Source organism: Phascolarctos cinereus, unplaced genomic scaffold, assembly GCF_003287225.1.
Source record: "Phascolarctos cinereus isolate Bilbo 61053 unplaced genomic scaffold, phaCin_HiC Scaffold_1;HRSCAF=81, whole genome shotgun sequence".
In the NCBI taxonomy this organism is placed as follows: Eukaryota; Metazoa; Chordata; class Mammalia; order Diprotodontia; family Phascolarctidae; genus Phascolarctos; species Phascolarctos cinereus.
In genome coordinates, this window is record NW_027555514.1 from 261,384,256 (window position 1) to 261,398,353 (window position 14,098).

At 38.2% G+C, this 14,098-nt stretch overlaps 1 long non-coding RNA gene across 5 annotated transcripts in view; it reads left to right on the forward strand.

Annotated features, from left to right (window-relative positions):
- LOC110221777 (uncharacterized) overlaps nt 1-14,098 on the forward strand; it is a 214,606-nt gene that overhangs the window by 154,860 nt on the left and 45,648 nt on the right. For all 5 annotated transcript variants that reach the window (XR_013482873.1, XR_013482874.1, XR_013482878.1 and 2 more), the window contains one exon: nt 13,183-13,378. This is a non-coding gene — a long non-coding RNA (uncharacterized LOC110221777). The remainder of the gene's footprint in view (nt 1-13,182; nt 13,379-14,098) is intronic.

The window sequence follows — 14,098 nt, forward strand, 5'->3', positions numbered from 1 at the left end:
CTTTAAACACGATTTCTTCTCTCCTTACTTTCTGTTCTTTACTGAAGACAGTAACAACTGAAATCCGACAGCTGCTCTACTACCTCATGATTCCTCTCCCATCTAAATAAGTGAGGTAGGTCTCCAAGGAGTGGGGCAGACTTCCCCACTCATTCCACAGGCCCTCCCTTTGCACCATGCAGTACCAGCTTATATGGGTTTATCTTATTTAGATTAAGTGAAGAAATCACTTTCATACACATCTGTCAAAAGCCTCGGCATTTTTGCAATGCCTTTCTGTCTTGGATTAGAATAGTCTTTACTAAAGCTCTCCTAGTGACCCTTGAAAGAATTTTCTATGTAATAAGTAGTAAGTAATAGAAGTAACTTAGCCTCAGCTCAGGGTATACAGATACACACACCTATGCATATATAATATGTGTAGTTAATATGCATACTTCCTGACTTTGTATATGTGCACACACACACACACACACACACACACACACACACATATTAGCTAGCATTTATATATTGCTTTAAGATCTGCAAAGCACTTTACAAATATTGCCTCATTTTATCCTCAAAATAACTCTGAGAGGTAGGTGCTATCCTTTCACAGATGAGAAAACTGAGGCTGACAGAGGTTAGACAGTTAGTAAGTATCTGAGGTCAGATTAGAACATACATCTTCATGAATCCAGGCACAGCTTTCCATCCAATGTACCACCTAGCTGCACGAAAACCATACATACACACACACACACACACACACACACACACACACACACATACACAGAGATACATATGCATATGTATTAAAATGTGTGTATATCTACATATATAGATATGCATGGTAGATATCTACAAGTAGTGCACGGCTATAAAGTGGAGATTATATACATATACATATATATCCATGTTGCATGATAGATAGATAGATAGATAGATAGATAGATAGATAGATAGATATGAGATATAGATTATGGACATATACACATATATGATAGATATCTATATCTATTATATATGGATATAATAGATAAATAGACATAGATATATATAATGGACATAGATGAAATAGATATAGACATATAATGACATAATAGATATCTATATAGAATTGATATATTTGATAGATAGCTACACATAATAGATATGTAATGAATATATTATGTACATATCATATTTATTCTGTATTATCTTTAAATATATGCATCTGTCTTCCTAATACAATAAGTTTCTTGAGAAAAGAGACTATTACATTCTTTTTTTGGGGGGCTAGACAATGGGGTTAAGTGACTTGCCCAGGGTCACACAGTTAGTTAGTGCTATGTGTCTGAGGTCAGATTTGAACTCAGGTCCTCCTGAGTCCAGGGCCAGTACTCTAACCACTGCACCACCTAGCTGCCCCCTATTACATTCTTTTTTATGCTCAACAACTAGAACAATAACTGGAACAGAGTGGGAGCATACGTGCTTTCTGAATGAATGAAAAAGCATTTATAAAGTGCTCACTAGGATTTACTGATTGATAGTAGGGCCCATTTCCAATTAATGGGCAAAAAATAAATAAATAAATGGAGAGATACTATAGGCAATGCCCTACAGTAAGATATTAACACATTCTGTTCCATTCAACTCAATGTAATAAGCATTTATAAGTGCCTACTGTGTGCCAGGCACTGTGCTAAGCATTGGAAGTTAATGTTCAAATAAGTTAAGTATGATAGTAAATTGTAAAAGAATTGCTTCTCATCCATTAAAAAAAAAAACTTAACATGTAACTTTCACTTTTCCCCTTCTCCTTCTAAAACCTCACTCCAAGAATAATAGCTATCCTCTATATAGACCTAACCATGTGCTATTCACTGTGCTAAGTGATTTTTACAAATATTATCCCATTTGGTCCTCACAATAACCATGGGAGATACATGCCATTATTATATCCATTTTACAGGTGAGGAAACTGAGGCAGACAGAGGTTAAGTGATTGCCCAGGGTCACATGGGTAGAAAGTGTCTGAAACTGGATTTGAACTTAGCTTTTCCAGACTCTAGGCTCAGTATTCTTGTCCTTGAGCCATCTAAATGGCTCTGAAGGCAGAAACTTAGGGATGAGAAGCCAAGCTCTCAAGATGAGGCATCCAGTGAGTAGCCAAGTAAAGAACAGATTTGAGTCTTGTGATCTTTAACCCAATGTAATAATAATAATAATAATAATAATAATATTTACATAGAGTTTTTTAAGGTCCATGAAGCATTTTTGATGGGTAACCCAAACTTAGTGTCAAGGACGTTGGGGGTTCTGTCAAGTGCCTAAGGCAGAAACACTAGTTGTTTTATATATGAAGGAGAAGAACCCTACAATCTTTGGCAGAATAGAGTTGTAAGTATCAGCAAAGACTATTTCAGGCCAAAAGCTCTATAAATAAACCCTCATCTCTTCGGAAAGGATACCATGTTTTCATAGCATTTCTAGTTGAAATGCCAGATCTTTGAACCTCTGTTGAGTTGAACAAGGTAATTCAAATGTCCCATTTCTCACTAGTTATCACCAGTTGTAACTCTACCACCAAAAAATAAATTCTTGTATTTAAAGTTCTAAATGATTGTCTCAAATCCACAATAAAAATTCCATTCTTTTAAATCATGCCTTCAACTTGTGAGAGAAGCAAGTGCCTAATTGATTTGCTACATAGCGCCATGAATCAATTAAAAATTGGGGTGTTATAAGACCTGGAAGATCCTAGGCTTCTAGCAAATGGATGGGAGGTAAATGACATTGCTTGGAAATGGTCACTTTCATGGAACATGATAGCAACCCAGGTGGCAACAGAGGATGCAGTTCAGCCATAGCAAATTCAGAGGGAGTTGAAGTGTAGGGATGACTTCATACATACGGCAACTGTTTCTAACACCTAATAATAATGTTTAAAAAAACCACATGCAATTGTGAGATTTTAGATCTAGAACAGAAAGAGACCCCAGAACCATTTTCTTCTAACACTTCATTTTACAGATGAGGAAATTGTGGGTTAGGGAGGTAAAAAAAAAAAGTAAAACTTGCCCATGGTAACAAAAATAGTATTAAAGGCAGGATTTTGATTCTAATCCTCTGATTCCAAAGCTAATTTCCATTATGCCACATAGATCTCCAAACTGTAGGAAAGTGAGGAAACATTATATAAAACTCAGATTCCTGCTGTTAACAGGCCTTGAATCCTACAGCTTTCCTGTAAACCACGTCTCTACCTATCCTGACTTTGAGGGTAGGAATTGTATTTCTTTTTTTCTTGTATATGTAATCCCAGATGCTTAGCACAGTGCCTGGCACAGAGTAAGCACTTAATAAATGCTTATTGGCTGACCAAAAATATTTTGATAATTACATTCCAATGTAATTGGTTTCCTTTGTTATCCTGAGTATTTTTTTTTAATTCATTTGAAACGTGATTCTAGGAAAAACTCCATAGGCTTCACCAGACTGCACAAGAGGTCATGACACACACAAAGAGGTTAGAGTGCACCTTTGATCAGGAGTGGATTACCTGCTGAATTCTCTTCTAACTTTGACATTGTGCGAATCACTAAAGTAACCAACTGGGACTAGAATTTTCAACAAGCTTTAACGATTTTTACAGTCACTCTATGAAGCTCACTAGGGTGGACACATATCCAAATGTCATTTTATTACCAAAAAAAAAAACTAAATGCAATTTACTTATTATAACAGTGTTACAACAATAACACATTAGTCTTCTAAATAACAATCCTAGTCTCATAGATTCAGAGTTGGGAGGGGCCTCAGAGATCATGGAGTCCAACCCTTCCATTTTACAGATGACAGAAGTTAAGTGAATTAGTCTATGTCTCACAACAACTAAGTGTCTGAGGCTGGGTTTGAACTGTTTTAAGACTGGCATTCTAGCTACCGTACCACCTGAGGTTTATCTGCTTCCCATTGAACTCTCAGGGTAGATCTTAACATTTGTTCCCTATTTCATAGGATTAAGAGTTGAAAGGCATGTTAAGAGATTATCTACCCCTCATTTTAAGGGCAGCTAGGTGGTGCAGTGGATAGAGAGCAAGGCCTGGAGTCAGGAAGACTCATCTTCCTGAGTTCAAATCTGGCCTCAAACACTTATCAGCTGTGTGACCCTGGGCAAGTCACTTGCCCCTGTTTGCCTCAGTTTTCTCATATGTAAAATGAACTGGAGAAGGAAATGGCAAACCACTCCAGTACTTTTATCAGGAAAACCCCAAATGGGATAATAAGGAGTCAGATGCAATTAAAAAAGATTGAACATGTATATATATATATATATATATATATATATATATGTGTGTGTGTGTGTGTGTATAAACATATATATATGTGTGTGTGTGTGTGTGTGTATAAACATATATATAAACATATATGCACACATACATACACACATAAATATATGGGGGCAGCTAGGTGGCACCATAGTGGATAGAGCTCTGGGCCTGGAGTCGGGAAGACTCATCTTCCTGAGTTCAAATCTGGCCTCAGACACTTACTAGCTGTGTGACCCTGGGCAAGTCACTTGCCCCTGTTTGCCTCAGTTTTCTCATATGTAAAATGAACTGGAGAAGGAAATGGCAAACCACTCCAGTACTTTTATCAGGAAAACCCCAAATGGGATAATAAGGAGTCAGATGCAATTAAAAAAGATTGAACATGTATATATATATATATATATATGTGTGTGTGTGTGTGTGTGTGTGTATAAACATATATATATATGTGTGTGTGTGTGTGTGTGTGTGTATAAACATATATATGTGTGTGTGTGTGTGTGTGTATAAACATATATATAAACATATATGCACACATACATACACACATAAATATATGGGGGCAGCTAGGTGGCACCATAGTGGATAGAGCTCTGGGCCTGGAGTCGGGAAGACTCATCTTCCTGAGTTCAAATCTGGCCTCAGACACTTACTAGCTGTGTGACCCTGGGCAAATCACTTAACACTGTTTGTCTCAGTTTCCTCATCTGTAAAATGATCTAGAGAAGGAAATGGAAAGTAACTTAGCCCTGCTTGCCTCAGTTCCCTCATCTGTAAAATGAGCTACAGAAGGAAATGGAAAGTCATTTACCCCTTCTTGCCTCAGTTCCCTCATCTGTAAAATGAGCTACAGAAGGAAATGGAAAGTCATTTACCCCTTCTTGCCTCAGTTTCCTCATCTGTAAAGTGAGCTGGAGAAGGAAATGGCAAACCACTCCAGTATCTCTGCCAAGAAAACCCCAAATGGGGTCACAAAGAGTCAGACACAACTGGATTGATCCCTCATATTACAGAAAGGGGATCTCATTTATTTGATTTCCAGTGACCATCTTGCCTCTCTTTGTATCCTTAGTGCCTGGCACCTAGCAGTCGCTTAATAAAGGTTTATTTATTAATTAATTGCTATTCAACAAATGCTTACCAGGAGCCTACTAGGTGCCAGGCACTGAGTGAGGTGCTGGGGATTAAAGACACAAACTGATCCAACAGATGTGGCAAAGCCAGAAGTCTCACACTGACCCTCTGACTCCAATTCTGACCTATTTCCTCTAATACTAAGCTGTTTGATTCATTTGACGCTAATGTATCGATTTTATTTGAAGGTTGGAGCTTTTTAAAAGCGCATACCTACTAATATGACTGAGAACATGAAAGCCCAGGCTTACAGAAAACAGTACCCTGCAACAGAAAAGAGTAATCACTCATCCTTTGGGCCATGAGGGAACCAATTAATTCTCACTGTTCTCTGACCATTTGAGCTGGCTTTCAGGAAGTTTTTACCGGTTGAATTAAGAATCCCCTAACTTTCGATCTGGCCTGGAAACCCTGCTGATGTCATATTTTTTTTCTATATTCATGCTGGATAGAATAGTTATAAATTGCCATCTGCAAAACACCCCTCCAATCTTTCAGAAACTGTAATTCTCCGTCGACTTCCTTTTTTGATGCCATAAATTGCCACCCTTAGCGGCTTTGCAATAAGTCAAGAGCTGTGCTATTAGCCCTGAATTACTTTCCCAGTTTGGCTGTTCAGATGCACGAGGGGCTGGATTTTCCCACAAGCTTGACTTCTAGAATGAATCAAAGCCTGAAATCTTTTGTAAAAGGGAGAAAGGAAGTAATTTATGTCCCTCTGGAGTGTAAAGAATTCAGACGCAGTGTGGACTGCTTAGCCCTCCATTCAATGGCTGTGGTTAGAAATGACTCCAACCATCCTTTTCTGAATATACTCTCTCCCTCTGAGAGCTTTGGTTCCTACTACTTCACAAAGAAGTAATGGCATGAAGTCATAAGCCTTTTCCAATGTTGAAAGAATCAGGAGTCAGGGCTAAGCCAACCATGCCCAAAAGCAAGGGAAGTACCTTGAGGCCAAGGACAGTTTAATTTTTCTCTTTTTATTTATTTTTTGAGGGGTGAGGCAACTGGGGTTAAGTGACTTGTCCAGGGTCACATAGTTAATAAGTGTTAAGCATCTGAGGCCAGATTTGATGTATTTCTTTCACTTGAGGAGGCAGTGGAGGTTAGAGGAGAGGGAGCTAGAATCAGGCTCAAGAAGGAAAACCTGGATTTAAATCTTGCCTCTGACCCATCCTGACTATGTGACCCTGGGTAAGTCACTTAACTTCTCAGGTTCCAGGCAACTGAGACTCCAAGTTGAAGAGAAGGGACCACCTCGAATTAGTGGAGGATTTTCCTCATCTGTGAGCTCCCTTCCAGGCCAGTCCTTACTTCCCCAACCAGTCACTTAGTACAGGATCTGACAATCTATCAATAAATATTTACTTAGAGGCTACTGTACTAGGTATTGGACATACAATAACAAAAAAGAAACCTTCTTCCAGGGGCTTGGACTTACTGTAGGAAACAATACAAAATTTTATACACATATACAAAATAAATATATAAATGTAAGATTGACTCTTGAAGAGGAGGTCATGACAGATGGTAGAGCAGCTAGCTGGTGCAGTGGATAGAATGCCAAGCCTGAAGTCTGGAAGACTCATCTTCCTGAGTTCAAATCTGGCCTCAGACGCTCACTAGATGTGTGGCTCTAGGAAAATCACTTAACCCTGTTTGCCTCAGTTTCCTCATTTGTAAAATGAGCTGGAAAAGGAAATGGCAAACCACTCTAGTGTCTTTGACAAGAACATCCCAAATGGGGTGACAAGAGTCAGAGATGCCTGAAATGACTGAACGCCACCACCAACACTTACCTAGCTGTGTGACCCTGGGCAAGTCACTTAACCTTGTTCACTTCAATTCCTCATCTGTAAAATGATCAGGAGAAGGAAAGTGGGAAACCACTCCAGTTTCTTTGCCAAGACAACCCCACATGGGGTCATAAAAAGTCAGAAAAGACTGAACAGCTCAACAACAACAACACTGACAGGTGGAGAAGGGGATTCCAAAAATGGTCTAATATAGAAGATAACCTTTGAGATGATGTTTGAAAGAACTTAGGGATTTGAAGAAGTGAAAGTGAAGATGGAGTACACAGAGATAGGGAATGAAACAGGTACAAATTAAGTGCACCATAATGGTTGAATTGCATTAATTGGAATTTCATTGCGACCTGGGTTCAAGTTTGAATTCTGCCACTGACCTAGCTTGGTGACAATTCATCTTTATGAAACTCAATTTCCTGACTTGTAAAATGGGTAGATAATACTTCACTACCAATCTCTCAAGGTGGTTGTGGGGAAAGTACTTCATACATCTTAAAATGCTAACTACATGTTAATTATTTTTATTAAGAGGATACTAAATATTATTGCATCGTAATAGTTCAAAGGAGACAGGAGAAAGTCAAGGGGAACCATAGTATATCAGAGTTGGAAGGGACCTCAGAGGCCACCCCATACTACTCTAGGAATCCTCTCCTCAATATTCCCAATGAGTGGGTCAGTCAGCCTTCTCTTAGAAAATCTTGGAGTTCAAATCCTAGCTGTGTGACTCTGGGCAAGTCACTTAACCCCATTGCCTAGCCAAAAAAAAAAAAGAAAAAAAAGAAAATCTTGAGCGATGGGGAGTCCATTACTTTCCAGAAGTACCCCACTGTACTTTTAAAAATAGCTCTAAGTCACGAGATCGTAGGCTTAGAGTTGGAAGGGAAGACACAGGTCATCTTGCCCAATTCTTCCATTTTAAAGATGAGGAAAATAAGGCTCTCATACAGGTGAAATGACTTTCCCCAGAAAAAACAGGTAATTGGTGGCAGATCTGGTATTTGTACCTAGGTCTTCTGATTTTAAATCCAGCACTATTAATTATTTTGGAAGGTTTTCCTTCTATCTAGCCAAAATCTGCCTCTCTAAAACTCCTGGTCGCTTTGCCTTACCCTGACTTTTGCAATCAGTCATTTAATCAATAAGTATTTATTAAATACCTACTGTGTGCCAAACACTATGTTAGGCACTGGGGAACATAAAGGGGGGAAAAGTGAAATAATGCTGCATTCAAGGAGCTTAGATTCTATTCAGGATAAATTAGATGTACATGCATGGGTATTGCCCCTTCTGGAGTTCACTCCCCTGACTTACACTTGGCCTTGTAGGTTGATGTGCTCAGATTGGTGACTGCTCACTACTCTCAAGGTTCTAGGGCTTTCCTTAGCCCCAATCTGTGGGAGAAACACTGAAAAGACCCCTGGTCTAGACCATATAGTGCAAGAAGGGGAATAATTTATTATGAGGTTGGAAAGACAGATTGGGGGCAGGTTATAATGGGCTTAAAAGCCAAACCAAGAAATTGACATTTTATTGTAGTCAATGGAGAACCACTGGAGTTTAATGAGTAAAGGAAGGATATAATCAATCTGTGCTGAAAGAAGAACAAATCAAATCCCTCTTCCACATGGCAAATCTTCAAATATTTGACAGCCGTCACCTGCTTTCCCCTCTTCCCGAACACTATGCCTCTGTTAAGGCAGCTGAAAATTGCATTAACACTTTTTGTCTTCATATCTCAGTATTAGCTTACGTTAAACTTATAATCCAAAAAAAAAATTCCCAGAGTTCTTTCACCCAAGCTGTCGAGTCATGTTTTCTCCATGCTGTTCTTGAGAAGTTGACTTTTTGAACTCAAGTGTAGAATTTTACATTTATCCTTATCAAATTTCATCCTGGGGCAGCTAGGTGACTTACTGGATAGAGCACCAGTCAGGAGAAGCTGAGTCCAAATATGACCTCAGGAACTTACTGTCTTTTGTGACCCTAGGCAAGTCACTTAACCCTGTTTGCCTCAGTTTCCTTGTCTGTCAAATGAGCTAGAGAAGGAAATGGCAAACCACTCCAGGATCTTTGCCAAAAAAGACCCAAATGGGATCATGAAGAGTCAGACATGACTCAACAACAATTTCATGCTAGCCTGATGTGACCTTTTAGGATCATGATTCTGTCATCCAGAGAATGACAGTAGCCATTCCTGCTAGCATCCATTCATCTGAAAATTTGATAAAAAACACTCCAACTAATAGTTAGTATTTTTACATTGTGCGTTAAGATTTACAAAGTGGTTTATCTAGGTCACTTCTATCCTCAAAAGGATTTGTTCTGTGAAGTGTGGATTCAGTCAAAGGGCTGCACTTGAGGACCTGGAGGGCCACATGTGGTCCTGATCTAGGTAATTACCTAAACTCAGTAATCTCACTGAATTCTTACAACAGCTAGGAGGTAGAGGCAATTATTACACCCATTTTTGCTGATAAGGAAATTGAGACAGGCTAAGTGACTTGCTGGGGTCATATAGATTGTGTCTTTTGAACTCAAGACTTTCTGACTACAAGCCCAACATTTTATCCACTGTACCATCTAGCTGCCTCAGATCTGAGAAGAGATTTTAAAGGATTCAGAGGACTAAACCTTCATGTAAATCATTGCTACATAACATTAAACATCATGGGACCAAAAAAAGATCTCTAGATGGAGAATTGCATGTATGATCTACTTCTAAACTCCCACCAGGCTGTTAATGACTTCTCTTTGGCTTTGGTTAATTTCGGTTGCTCCTAATGATACCACTACCTAGCCTGTATTTCCTGTTATTGAGTCGTTTGAGTCATGAATGATCCTTCGTGACCCCATTTTGTTGTTTTGGTGTTGGGGGGGGGGTTTGGCAAAGACACTGGAGTGGTTTGCCATTTCCTTCTCTAGCTCATTTTACAGATGAGGAAACTGAGGCAAACTGGGTGAAGTGATTTGCCCAGGGTCACATAATTACTAAGATCAAATTTGAACTCAAGAAGATGAGTCTCTCTGATTGCAAGGCCAAGACTCTACCCATTGCACTACCTCCCTGTCACATCTCCTACTTGTCCACAAACACACATAGGATATTTTGTCAAATGTTTCACTGAATTCTAGGTATCCCATCTCTAATGCACTCTGTTAATCAACCTATCTGTGCTTTTTGTTACTTCTATTTTCAAAATTCATCAAGAATAAACAAAGAAATAACAGTAACCTATGTGTATTATGATGAATACAACAGTCTATTAATCTAGTTGGGCCACATGTGGCCTCGAGGCCGCAGATTCCCTACCCCTGACTAGCCAAAAGAAGCCAGGTTAGACTGGCACCACCCTCCTCATGAAGAGACGTCCACTCCTAATGACCACTCCCTCCAGTGCTAGGTGTTTACAAGCTATCCCTTAAACAATATATTCAAGAATATTGCTAGGAATTAAAGTCAGACCCACTAGCCTGTAGCTTTCGGACTGTTCTTTGTTTTTTGAAAACGGAGACATCTGTCTTTCTAAAGTCCTGTGGCACCTCTCCCATTCTGACAGTCTTTCCAAGGTGACTCAGCAGTCCCACCTGCCATCCCTTTCATTATTCTGCACTGTGGTTTCTCTAGGATCCAGGATTAGAATTCTTGGTTAGAATCTAAATTCCTTGACTGTATGGATTCTTTCATCCTTTGCACTTGGCTCCTCAGAGTCTAGCTTGGCATAAAGTAGGTACTTAATAAATGCTCATTGACTGCTTGGAAGGGAGCCAAGGTAACTCACTATCTTGCTTTCTGTCTTGGTTTTCAATTCCATAGCAGCTATTTGTTACATGATAGTGATGGGGGAAAAAAGAGAGTTAATGAAACATTTAAAATAATATATGGAAGTTCAAGTAATTTTGTTACTATCATGTTAAATTTCACATACATTTAAGAAGTCACATTTTACACAATAGAAGGTCACAGTTTCAAATACAATCCTCTTTTCCTGCTTTTTTTTGTATATTGAAATGTCTGTGTTTATTGCCTTATTGAGTTCATAATACAAAAGACAGTATAAAAATCTTTTAAAAACAGCCTTCCTACACTATTAACCATTTTATTTCAATAGTATTCTCCCCAGTAGAAAAAACAAGGATCAGAAGAATTGAACAGATTTCAGTTCTTTTCTCTGGTGTCTATCTTCATGATCTCATTCACCTCAACAGACATCTTGTTACTTCTTTAATTCCACGGCTTTTCCCCCCAAGTACAACTTTAAAGGTCTCTTTCCAAATTTTATCATCAACTATAAGTCTCAGGTCATGATGAGCTTTTAACATACCTGACCCTATTCCTCTAGAGCCATTCTTCATCATCTGCCTCTTACTTGGAGCATCCATATGTGTGTACATATGTGTGCATATATACATACATATATATGCACACGTGTGTACATGTGCACACATATATACATTGTGTGTTTATGTATATATGCACATCAGCTTAGTGGCACAGTGGGAAAAGTGTAGGGCCTACAGTCAGGAAGACTCATCTTCCTGGGTTAAAATCTAGCCTCAGACACTTACTGGCTGTGGGAGCCCAGGTAAGAGATTTAACTCTGTTTGCCTCAGTTTTCTCATCTGTCAAATGAGCTGAAGAAGGAAACAGCAAACCACTGCATATCTTTGCCAGGAAAACCCCAAATACTGCCACAGAGATTTGGACATGAATGAAATTACTAATACATATGTGTGTGCATGCGTATGTATATGTATATATATATATATATACATGTATACATGTATGTGTGTTGTATTATATATGTGTGGGTGGATATGTATATGATGTGTGTGTTTGTGTGTATACACATACATACACATACATGTATGTGTGTATATACATACATGTGCACATACCCACACACATAAATATATGAATACACATATAGTATGTGTGTGTATCTTTTAAAAATCTGAACTGGTTTATAAGTTACTTGTTATCCTCAATGTCTCTTCAGATAGCTCCCTTTTTTCATTACGTGTACACACGTATGCACATATACAAACATACATGTACATGTATATAATGTACCAAACGTCTTAGTGCTGTTTAAGATTTAAAAACTTAAAAGTTCACTAAGACTTTTGAGACACCCTGTTTAGGTATTGAATTTTCAGAATTTCATTTTTGAAAGCCCCTTCAACCTACTACTTTGGCTGACTTCCCCTGCTAGCAAAAAAAGTTAAACGTGGTTGAGTCAATAAGAAAAGGATCTATGATTACAACTTTCAAACATTATAAATTACAATCTACCTACGAACTAGTAATTAAGCTCTAGAGAGTTTCCTGAAGGACACAGAGATTATATAACTTGCCCAGGGCTGGGCAGTTATAAGCATCAGGATCAGGATTTGAATCCAGATCTTCCTGACTACAAGACCCACCCTACTGCCATGCAATCTCTGTCTTTTGTTAGCATCAGAAGATATGTTGCATCTGTGGTCGATGAATGAAGGTCATAGTGGGGGTCGTGGATAAGGAATAGCTCATAAGGTCAAAGACATTTAAAATAGACAATAATCAGCCTTATGCCAGCAACAGCTGATGAGAGGGGAGAAGAGATGGGCAGAATAAAATGCCCTCAGCTGTGACATAAACATGCCTTCTTCACCTGGGGCTGATATCAGGTTGGCTAGAAACTGAGCCATTGGCTGCCTTCATAGGAACAATCCTATTTTCTTTCTTTTTCCTTATAATCCAAATATTATTGAAGACTGTTATTTCAGGTCCTGGCTGACGTGTTTTTGGAGCCAAATGGGAATTGGGCTAATGATATAACTGGATAATCTCTTCAGCACAGAAAGCCTTTCTCCTATTTTATTGGCATCATAACTGTTTTTCTTCTCTGATACAGACTAAGGCAGGTTTTTTTTGGGTTTTTTTCTTCCTTAAGGACTGACATTGTGCCAGATCCAATCATTGGAGCAGGATTGCAGATCTAAAAGCTAAAACAGACCTGTAGGTCATCTGGTCCAGCCTCTTCATTGGACACATGAGGAAACCAAGACCTAGAGAGGATGTGGATTTGGAGTGAAGAGACATGAGTTCAAATTATGAATCTCCATCAATTACTGGATGTTTGTCTGCAGGTAAGTTAACTTTTCTAGGCCTCATTGCTTATTTACTAAGTAGAAATAAACAAAAAAATATATTTTTCAAGGTCATTATGAAGAAATAGGCGAATTATAAAGCATTACATATGTATATATACATACACATGTGCACACATGCACAATCATATGCATATATGTGTGTATACAGTACATGCACACAAGATATATCACATTTCTGTGCATACATGTACATTTATGAACATATGTGTATATGCATATATACATGTATGTTTATATACTATTATTGCTGAGTCACTCAGTCTTATCTGACTCTTCATGACACCATAGACCATATTGTCCATGAAGTTTTCTTGGCAAAGATACTGGAGTGGTTTGCCATTTCCTTCTCTAGTTTATATACTATAGAAATGTGAGTATCTAAATATGTGTATAAACTTAAATGCATAATTGTATCTGTATATTATATTGATTTCTATGTAAAGATATTGATATGTATAAAATATCTATAGATATAGGTTAAATAGTAGGGTTTTTCTTGGCAATGTGGTTTGCCATTTCCTTCTGCAATTTCTGTACTATAGACCTATATATGTGTATATGTGTATGTGTGTATATATATATATATAAATTCTATATAGAGATATTGATATGCATAAAATATCTAAAGATATAGATAAAAGAGTCTTGGGATTTTCTTAGAAAAGTGGTTTGCCATTTCCTTCTCCAGTTTCTAAA